We start from the raw sequence: 12,155 nt of genomic DNA, 5'->3' as shown, positions 1-12,155 counted from the left end.
AGATTTTATTACGTGTAATTAAAAAAGATACGCGTGTACAGTTTGGTGTCATCTTATATCTTGTGTTCTTTAAAGTTGTAGTAAATTTATTAACTGAAATAAATGACTATGAAATTAAAACATTGTCAGCAGATGTCGGTCATTTAGTCCCGCTTGTGTTTTGCGTTATTATAAGAATAAAATGCAGTAGGCTGTTATGATTTGTAACCTGTTTGAACCATGTTGCAAGGGCAACACCATAATACCCCTATCTCACCTATTCGGTTTCGCGCGGTGGCCATAAGTACGGTTCATCATGATTCACAGCAAGTTTTTGGCGCTGTGAGTAATTTGTGAGGCGGCAAATAGATGGCTCCCCTTGCTGCCTATTTAGGGAGCCTACAGAGTGAGCAAGTAGCGATAGTAGATTTGGGCGCACGCCATAACAGATCATCATAATTTTCTTAAATAGTAAATAATGATCCCCGTTGCGCTGTACCACCGCTGACAAAACCTTATGAAATACAAGATAAACATTAAACGAATTTATAAAACTTCATGCGTGCAGTTGAGCGCTGATTAGACTACGTAGAAAAGTAAAGAGAAGGATCATGATGCTCAACATCCCGGAGCCCAAATCCCATTTAAATTAAATTAACAAATATTGTAAGTAAATAACAATAGCCCATGTTTGGAAAATCATTTTCCTTTAGATTATAAAAATAATCCTGCATCTGTTTTAGGTGTTTCAGCTGCCACTGTTCTTATGGCCCTGTCAGAGTAAATTATTTAGTAACAAGCCTGTAAATTTCTATGTAAAACAGGTACATCTGTATGAATAAATTGATATTATGAGCTATTGATCAGTGACTAATGACGACCCAGTTCAGATGTAAGTAAATGCTCATTGCTGCACTTTTTGGGAGAGGGACGTGCTAATAACGATTTGGTCTCCTGTGTGTGTGTGTGTGTGTGTGTGTGTGTGTGTGTGTGAGAGAGAAGTCTTACATACTCATCAAAAGTTGTGAATTATTCATTGAAACGGGCTTTGCTTAAAAACGTTAGGCACAGCAGTCACTTAACCCCAAATAAAATGTCTTTCTAAATGTTATGATACAATTGTAAAATAACCGATGTACAAATGATGCGCACTGAATACTTAACCTAAACCAGGCATGAAGATTAATAAACCAAGATACCAAGACCCCATACCCATTTTTATTTTTTTAAAATAAAAATACCCAAAAATATTATTGTGTATAGAGTGATTTAAAACAATCCAATTTATGCTATCATAAGGAAAATCTCAATTTCTTCCATTCCAAGGATTAAAAAAACGGTAACAATGTCAAATTAATTAAATTTACACAAATTAAAAAAGGGGCCTTAATCACTGAAAGCCTTCAGAAGACCCTCAGATCCAAAAGGTTTTTAAAGTGGGGAGGGGTGCATTTCAGTTTATCTAAATTTATAGGTGAGAAGAGCTGATTCACATCTGGGGAGGGTGAGTAATTTACAAAATTACAACTAAATCAACTAAAACAACAACTAAATTCCTCTGCGCTCTGGAAAACTTTTTGCGTGTGGTTGAGCGCTGATTATACTACAGAGGAAATTAAAGAGGAGGATTTTTATTTTGACTATAAAAAAAATTAACCTGCTTAAGTGGATTTTTTTCTATTTTTAGGCGTGCCAGCTGTTTTTCAATACAAATCTTATAATGCCCACATGACATCAAACCCTTGTTAATATTTTTAAAATTTTACTATTTTAGCTATTACTGTTTCATTTATTTCAAAATTATACATTAAAACAAGAACAATAAAATGTTTTTTTTTTAAATATTGTTGATTACATTTGGACCGTGTAACGGGTTCGACCCTAAGTGCTTGCACAGACTCGAGGCGAGTCCTTACAGGAAAAATGGGAAGGAAAGGGTTAAAGGAGTGAGGATGGAAAAAAAGGAATATGCACATGCGGGTTTGGTTGGCAGTGCCCCGCTAGTAAGCTGTGAGCAGCGGACTCTGCTCTCAAACGGATGGGCCCCTCTCAGCTTTCGCTTCTTTGAAGTCCCTGGGGTGCCCTTTAGATTAAAGTGCAAAAACTATATAATAAAACTATATAAGACTACATAGCCTTTATAAGACTCAAATTTCATTTAAGAGCACACACAATAATGAAAAAAAGGCTATGATTTTGTAAATGTTAGAAAGCAAACAAGGTGCGCTGTTCTGTATTGTTTTTGGTAAACTTGAGCGCGTCAGAAAATGAACCGAAACTCTGTGTATACTCGCCTCACAGATGTGAAAAAATATATACTTATAGAAAGGGAAATGTCTGCTTTTATACAAACTAATGGAAAAAAAATGTGGACGATGTAATTTGTATAAAAAAAATAGATTTTTTGTGCATGCACTGCTGCGGAAATGACGAGATGACATGATTACCATCATCACCACAGCCGAAACCAAAGACATCACTAATTTATCAATGAATTTTTAAAATAGTCAGAGTCAGTCTCCTTGCTGTTTTTCCCAACGCCTTCATAATCATTAGTCTACTTCTGCCGGTGCACTTTGGAAATCTTTAGCCCACGTTTAAAAAACGTTTATAAATTCTTTCCGGCATGAGGCCCGGTGTTATGCGCAGAGCGCCGGGAGATTTCCTGAAGCTCCGAAAATCGCTGGGGCATTTTTTCTAAATAGACGCTACCTTTATTAATTGATAGAGGTTTTGAGCTGTATACACACACATTCTTGCTTAAACAACTCTTAAATCTACACCTGTGACACAATAACAGTAATATTTCGAACATTTTGCAGGCTGCCATTTGGAGAAACGAGAGAATAATGAATAAACCAGTTGTTGGGTCAAAATAACCCAACCAGGTGTTCATTTGTAAATGACCCACTACATCTCATATGACCCAACATGAGCAACCCAACAATGTGTTTAAAAGTACCTGAAATAGCCCAGAACTTAAATAACAATAAACAGATACAGAGATACGCTATATAACAGTTTATACTTTGTATAGTGAACTTAATCTAAACAACATTTAACCAATGTTTTTTTACTCATTATTGCACAGTACATATCAATAGCTCTGATTCAGTTTTTTCATGTTTGTTGTGTAAAGTACTCATGTGGAAATTACCATCACTATTGTATTCCTTTGATATAACGTTTATTATGACTAAATTGTATTTTAAAACTGCGAGGAGTGAAAATGTCACTTGGTCACTTGGCCACCTGGCGACCATTTTATGAATGACTTTAAAATGCAACTGATTTATTTTGGCCGCTGTCGTTTTTATGCAGTGGTGAGCGCGACGGTAATAACCATTTCAATTGGGTATCTACAGTACAGTTCAGTACACAGTAAAACAAAACAACCTTACTCCAGGACCAAGGTGTTACATACATACAACAACATAAATTAACAAAACAACATAAAATAGCAACACACTTTACCAGAACCAGCTAGCTAACTAAGCTATCAAATAAGCTGACTGGCTCAGATATGACAGATTTACATTAAGTTAACCTAAACTATCCATTTCCATATAAAAAAGAGACAACAATAGACAACAGGCAAATGTGCAAACAAAGAGCTACATTAAAACTCAACACTTTACAGAAGGGTTTGTGTTATCTTATACTGTGTTCTTTAAATTTGTAGTAGATTAGTAAAAACTAAATTACCATAAAATTAAAACATTGTTAGGACGTTCTACTGAGTCAGCAGAGGTCGATGTCATTCAGCCCCACTTTGTGTTTTTGTATTATAATAAGCAATGTTGGGTGTAACGCATTACAAAGTTAGAGTACCTGGATTACTTTTTTGATGTATCAAGTAATTCAACACGTTAGATCCACCATTTAAGTACTCAGGTTTTTTTTTTTTTTTTTTTAATGTTTGACTATGCAGTTTGACTCGCGGAGAAGTGTGATGTTAGGCAATTTAATTCAATTCAATTTTTTCAATTCAATTTTATTTGTATAGCGCTTTTAACAATTGGCATTGTCACAAAGCAGCTTTATACAATCAAATGAATTATTTAAGTCTGTATGGAATTTGAATGTGTATGAATCCAAATGGTCAGATAGTCCCTGGTGAGCAAGACGAGGGCGACAGTGGCAAGGAAAAACTCCCTGAGATGGTAGTAGGAAGAAACATTGAGAGGAACTAGACTCAACAGGGAACCCATCCTCATTTGGGTGAAACAGAGAGCAGGAATTGATCTGCATTCATACTGTGTGTTAGTTGGCAGGCAATTCAGAATAACAGTTGATGTTAATTGATGTTAATATGGAGTCCAGTTAGTTATTGAAAATTCAGGTAGACTTGTATGAAGTTGCAGTCCTTAACTATCGAACAGTCAAGTCCTCAGAGAAACAGCTGCCAACACCAGTCGAGGCCAGAACCGTCTTCTAGGTAGAGAGAACCATCCCCAGACATGAGACGCATCCCAAAGGGACACATGGGGCATCCATGTGACGAGATCACCAACCAGAAGCGGGGCACCAGGATGGGTCAGACAGGTCGGGAGGGCAGAGGTAGTCTGGATCACTGGCAGCTCAGGAACGACATGTGTAGCTCGACAGAGAGAGAGAAAGAGAGAGAGGGGGAGAGAGGGAAGAGAGGGTAGGAGAGAGAGCAAAAGAAAAGAGATAACAGTTAGGTCTGGTCCCAGTCAAATAATGTATAATGTACAAGCAGAGACTCCGGCAGGACTAATGACAGCATAACTAAAAGGGAGAGCCAGAAGGAAACACAGACATAAGGGGTCCCTGAGATGTAAAGCAACTAATCACCTCACTGTCAACAAACCTGAGTGATCAATGAGAGTGGGGAAGACAGCATCTAAACATACCAGTTCACCATAATACTCTACATCCATGAGTCTCCCAGATCTGCTCGTTTACCTAAGGCAAATCTATTTATAAAAATGCTTGATTAAATAAATAGGTTTTTAGCCTGGACTTAAACACTGAGACTGTGTCTGAGCCCCGAACACTATTTGGAAGACTATTCCATAATTTTGGGGCTTTGTAAGAAAAAGCTCTGCCCCCAGCTGTAGTTTTCATAATACGCGGTACTAATAAGCAGCCTGCATCCTTTAATCGAAGTAGGCATGGCGGATCGTAAGACACTAGCAGTTCACTCAGATACTGCGGTGATTTCATGCGAAATTTCACAGGGAGCCAATAAAGTCAACATAAGATAGGTGTGATGTTCTCGTATCTGGTTCTAGTGAGGACTCTGGCTGCTGCATTCTGGACTAGCTGAAGCTTGTTTATGCACCTAGTTGAACAACCAGACAGTAGGGCATTACAATAGTCCAACCTAGAGGTGATAAAAGCATGAACTAGTTTTTCTGCATTGTTTGGCGACAATATATTTCTTATCTTGGCAATATTTCTGAGGTGAAAGAATGCTATCCTGGTAATATGATCTACATGAGCTTTAAATGAAAGGCTGGAATCTATAATCACACCGAGGACTTTTACTGTTGCACTTGATGGAACAGAAAGGCCATCTAAAGTTACAGAGTGATCTAGAATCTTACTTCTAGCTGTATGCGGTCCTATGACTAGAACATCTGTCCTATCTGGATTAAGCAGAAGGAAGTTAATTAGCATCCAATTTCTTATGTCCTGCACACATGCCTCAACTTTAGTAAGCTGATTTATCTCATCAGGTTATGCTGAGACATATAACTGTGTGTCGTCAGCATAACAGTGAAAACTAATATCATGCTTAAGGATTATGTTGCCCAGAGGAAGCATGTAAAGGGAAAAAAGCAGTGGGCCTAAAACCAAACTCCACTAGAGAACATGCAGAATAATCACCATTTAAGTCTACATACTGATACCGATCAGTCAAATAGGATCTGAGCCAGGAGAGGGCTGTACCCTTAATTCCTACTACATTTTCTAATCTGTAAAGAAGAATACTATGATCAATGGTGTCAATAGCTGCACTGAGGTCGAGTAATACAAGCATGGTTACACAACCTTGATCAAAGGCCAAGGAGGTCATTTACTACTTTAACGAGTGCTGTCTCTGTGCTGTGATGAGGCCTAAATCCTGACTGATACAGTTCATGTATTCCATTTTTATGTAGATATGAGCATAGCTGCTCTGCTACCATCTTTTCCAGAATCTTAGAGATAAAGGGGAGGTTTGATATTGGCCTGTAATTGGACAGCTGACAGGGGTCGAGGTCAGGTTTCTTAATTATTGGTTTGATAACTGCTAATTTAAAAGATTTTGGAACATAACCAGTGAAGAATTAATTATTCTCAACAGGGGTTCTGTTATTGCTGGTATAATCTGTTTAAGAAAATGTGTCGGTACAAGATCTTATATACAGGTTGATAATTTTGCAGAAGAGATGAGTGAAATTAGTTTATTCTCTTCAAGGGGAGTAAAGTATTCTAGGTTCTGATCTGACATGGCTAGATTAACATCTGCATCAATTACATTGTTCGGTTTCAAAACCTCAATTTTATGCCTAATATTTACAATTTTAGTATTAAAAAAGTAGTTGAAGTCCTCACTATTGCATGATGTTGTTGTGGGGATTTCTGCAGTGGTCTCATTTCTGGCTACAGCATTAAATTAAATCTAGGATTATTTTTGTTATTTTCTATAAGAGTGGAGAGATATGTTGATCTAGCTACACTAAGAGCTTTTCTATAGTTCAGGATGCTCTCCTTTCATGCTATTTGAAATACTAACAATTTAGTTTGACGCCATTTACGTTGTAATTTTCGAGTGGTCTGTGTTAAAGTGCGCGTGTGATCGATACCAGGGAGCAATTTTTTATCTCTAATATTTTTTCTTTTAACTAGAGCTACATCATCTAAGGTATAGTGAAATGTCGACTCTAAATATTCAGTCGCCTGATCGAGTTCTGTGGGGTCAGACGGTGATCTAATCGAAGTTGGGAACTCTGGAAGATTACTGATAAAACTCTGTTTGGTAGTTGATGTGAATGTACGTTTCATACGGTAGCGCGGTGCTGTACGTACATTATTACTGTACACTATTACACACTTGAATTGAGACAAGATAGTGATCTAAGATAACTTCACATAGTGGAATTGTAAATAAATTTCTTATACTTAATCCGAATAATATTATTAAATCTAAAGTGTGACCTGCTTTATAAGTGGGTCCTACTACACACTGATTTACTCCTACCGAGTCCAGTATGGACATAAATGCTGTTCTCAGAGGGTCATCTGGATTCCCAAAATGAATATTAAAATCTCAAACAATTACCACTTTGTCTACAGAAACAACTAGGTTTGAGAGGAAATTTGCAAATTCACTAAGAAATTCAGAGTACGGCCCTGGAGGTCTGTAAATGACAATTAGTGGAATCGACTGAGCTGACTTAATATAGTTAAATACACTTATGTTACTATAAAAAATTTCAAATGAATTAAATTTGTGTCCGTGTTTTTGTACAATAGTCAAATTATCATTGTGAATAACTGCGACGCCTCCTCCTCTACCAGTTAACCGAGGCTCGTCCTGTTTAATCCAGGTTTCTGTTAAACAGAGTATATCAAACTCCTGATCCGTGATAATTTCATTAACTATAACTGCTTTAACAGTCCTAGCTTCAGATCAGAGGTGCTGGCTGCGCATTTAGTATGATCTGAGTTTGTGGTCTTTATGTTGGTTAAATTACTAAAACAGACTTTGAGTCTTTCTAAATTTGTTTTTAGCTCAGGGAACAGACACAGTCTCAATATGATGAACCCTAAGTGACGACTCTATGCAGCTAGCAGACGGTTGGTTTAGCCTGTCTGTCTGCTCCCTGGCCTGGGCTCTGGATTGTCACCGATTAACTAGGCCTCTTCTGAGACTATGAGCTATACTGCAAGAAATGGGAGCAGCACCTTCCCGAGTGGGATGGACACTGTCCCGCCCTAACAGGCCAGTTTTGCCCTTAAAGGTCTTCCAATTATCAATGAAGCCCACGTTGTTTTCGGAGCACCACCTGGACATCCAGCGGTTCAGTGACCATAACCTGCTGTAAGCTATGTCGCCACATCTCATTGGGATGGGACCAGAGCATACTACTCCATCGGACATCGCCTTCGCTAATTTAAACACCTCTTTAAAGTTACTCTTAATAACCTCTGACTGATGAAGGCGTATATCATTAGCTCCAGCATGTACCACTATCTTAGAGAACCTATGCTGTCCTAGAGCCCTAAGATTACCTGCTATGTCCAGTGCTCTGGCTCCCGGGATACACCTACCCACTGTCGCTGGCGCCCCTAAAGGCCTGGCTAATTTTACATGTCTCAGTATAGAGTCTCCTATAACCAGAGCTCTTTCAGGTTTCTCAGCGGGTGCATCACTGAGGAGAGCAAACCTGTTGGACACGTGAAGCGCAGAAGAGGTGTGCTCTGGTGGGCTAGCCTTAGCTTTGGCTGAACGAGTATGCCGTCGAGTTGTCACCCACTCGCCCCGCTGTAAGGGCTCTAATGCCGGAGTCGGGGGCTGGTTATCTCCGCCTGTGGCACCCAGACTGTCCACTACGAGAATAACGCTGCTCTCACACACTCTAACCCTCTCTAAAGTCTGGATGCGCTCCTCTAACGCTGATATCGTCTCCGTCAGAGTGCTCACTAACACACACCTATCACAAATAAAATTACCACTAAGGACAGAGGAAGAATGTCTAAACATCCTGCACTCCACACACTGAACAAGCTGAATATTAGACATTATATTGTACCTGAGTCGGAGTTTAGTTGTTTGGAGCTGAATTCCGTTTGTTGTTCTTAGACGAAGAAACTTGCATGTTCTCCAAAAAGCGCAGAAAAAGGCGAAGCCAAATAGAATGGAGATGTAAAAACTAGTTGCTATTAATATTATTATTCTATAAATAAAAAAGCTATGTAATTTAAACGCGGCAATTCAAACTTTCGCAGCAACGATACCTCATGTCAAGCAGGTTGAGTTCTCACTGTTGCTCCTTTTAATCAAATCACAGACACAAGGCGTCCTCTGTTTGGTCACTGGCATTTATTTCACTTTCATACCTAAATATGCCTTCAATATGCTGTGAGAACTAGATAACAAAAATAAAACAAATAAGTAAAATAAAATACACATCTGATAAATGTGTTATAACCCAAGCATTCCCATAAAAATTATCAACAAAATAAAAATTCAAAACACAAATAACTTGATTATTACTTCAAAACAATGAGGTGGTAATCACAAAATAAACAGAATATTTTCATTTATTTAAATGCAGGTAAACACTGCTCTTGTAAGGTCCGCTAGCATGCATTAAGTTTAACCTAGCATGCATTAAAACTTTAAGCATTAAGAAAACCCTTACATATCCCATTTGCTGCAATAACCAGAAGGGAAAAATGAACTAAATCTTCACTTTATTCATGTCTTTAAGGAAATACTTTACACAACAATGTAGCCCAAAATATTCAGTCACACTAACAACTCTCACATGGCAAGTATATGGTGTCACACACAATTAAACCCCGTGTCCCCCTTGACTGGAGAGCATTGGTTCCACTCTGAAAATACTATAAAAGGTAATTTAACCACACATCCTTCTATTTCTAATCATATTCTTGCTAACGAAAAAAATATACTTTGTTAACATAAAATATTCATATATTCAACTGAAACAATTGAAATAAATTATAATAAAGAAAGAGCATAAATGATTATAATAGCAGTTACAACATCAAACATTCCCCTTGTTAATATTTTACCTATTTATTTTACTATTTTCGCTATCGCTGTTCCATTTACCATTAAAACAAGAACAATAAAACTTCCAAACAATATTATTGATTACATTTGGGCTGAAAAACCTGTTGTCCTCAAAAATGAAACAGATAATTTTATTAATCTGATATACAGTATGCTGGAGAAATTTCCAGCTGGAAAGACACTGCTTTCTGTAGTTCAAAGACAATAAAACCTTTAAAACAAACATCAACAGCCTCCACCAAAGAGTCTGTAATGCAAAATACAGGATGCGTCACACAGCCGCGATATATACCCCCCAAAAAATACCTCCGCTGTTTTAACCATTACAGAGGCATCACAGCCAGCGGAAGTTTTCAGAAATTATTTAGAAGGTGAGGCTGCGTTGGGCCGGTGTTATACGTAGAGTGCCTGAAAATTTTCTGAAGCTCAAATTATGAAAATGAAAAATAAATAAGAATTAAATGCTGTAGGCTGTTATAATCATAATGTTTTTTCTTAATAAATAACAAACATTTTAACAAATTATATTTTTACATCCCAGTAGCACACCTGTTGCGCTATACCACTGCTGCAAATCCTTATAAAAATAAAGGTATCCAAAGGAATCACTAATTTATCAATGAATTTTTAAAATAGTCGCTGTCAGTCTGCTTGCTGTTTTTCCCGACGCATTCATAATCATTAGTCTACTTCAAAATCAGATGATTTCAAAATCCCAAGCCCAAACCTCATTTAAATAAAATTAACAAATATTATAAGTTAAAAACAATAGTCCACATTTAGAAAATGTTTATAAATTCTTTTCGACATGAGACTGCATTTGCCCGGTGGGGCATTTTTTTTTCTAAATTAACGCTATCTTTAATAACCGATGGAAGTCCTGGCCTGTATACAAACGCATGCTTGACTTTTGACACAATAACAGTTGTAGCGCAGCCACATAAGGGGTTGTTTTTATAGGCCACAAATAAAGTGGTAAGTAAAAAATAAAACCAACAGGGGCCTCATGTATCAACGCTACGTACATGAAACTTTGCTTACGCCATTTTTCACGCTCACGGTCAAATTTACTAACAGTGAAATTAACGTGAGAATGTGCGTTTCTCCATGCCAACTTCATGTCTGGCGTACGTGTATTTCATGTTTGTGTTTGTTTTATTTCCGTTGGCGACTCCTAGAGGTAATTATGTTAAATTGCACACTACAAAGTATCGCACCAACACATGTGAAAAACATTGCTATTAATTTATAATTGATAAAATGGGTTAATTGACCATATTGTTCTACCAATTATTTGATTTAGAACATATAAAAGCATTTGCGAATGTATACAACCCTTAGTCTATGGCAATGGCAGTGTTGGCCTTATTAGAGGACATTGTCAATGGCCGAATCCGAAGGGACGCGTTTTTAGGGATCACAGTGATTTTCTGGCCCACGATGATGACTGGCTTATTAGCCGTTTTAGATTTCCAAGAGCTATCGTCTTGGAGCTCTGTGCTGAGTTGAATCCAAATTTGGAAAGAGAGACAGCGAGAAGCCACGCATTACCCGTTCCCTTACAGGTGCTGACAATGCTTGGTTTTCTGGCAACTGGTTCTTTCCAAAGGGAACTGGCAGACCGCTCGGGGGTTAAGCCAGTCGTCTTTGAGCCGTGCAATGCCAGCTGTATGGGACGGGATCATCCGCATGTCTAGCAGGTACAGTGGTGTGAAAAACTATTTGCCCCCTTCCTGATTTCTTATTCTTTTGCATGTTTGTCACACTTAAATGTTTCTGATCATCAAACACATTTAACTATTAGTCAAAGATAACACAAGTAAACACAAAATGCAGTTTTTAAATGATGGTTTTTATTATTTAGGGAGAAAAAAAATCCAAACTTACATGGCCCTGTGTGAAAAAGTAATTGCCCCCTGAACCTAATAACTGGTTGTGCCACCCTTAGCAGCAATAACTGAAATCAAGTGTTTGCGATAACTTGCAACGAGTCTTTTACAGAGCTCTGGAGGAATTTTGGCCCACTTATCTTTGCAGAATTGTTGTAATTCAGCTTTATTTGAGAGTTTTCTAGCATGAACCGCCTTTTTAAGGTCATGCCACAACATCTCAATAGGATTCAGGTCAGGACTTTGACTGGGCCACTCCAAAGTCTTCATTTTGTTTTTCTTTAGCCATTCAGAGGTGGATTTGCTGGTGTGTTTTGGGTCATTGTCCTGCTGCAGCACCCAAGATCGCTTCAGCTTGAGTTGACGAACAGATGGCCGGACATTCTCCTTCAGGATTTTTTGGTAGACAGTAGAATTCATGGTTCCATCTATCACAGCAAGCCTTCCAGGTCCTGAAGCAGCAAAACAACCCCAGACCATCACACTACCACCCCCATATTTTACTGTTG

Source organism: Clarias gariepinus, chromosome 7, assembly GCF_024256425.1.
Source record: "Clarias gariepinus isolate MV-2021 ecotype Netherlands chromosome 7, CGAR_prim_01v2, whole genome shotgun sequence".
NCBI classification, from domain to species: domain Eukaryota; kingdom Metazoa; phylum Chordata; class Actinopteri; order Siluriformes; family Clariidae; genus Clarias; species Clarias gariepinus.
Note: the sequence above shows the minus strand (reverse complement) of the source record.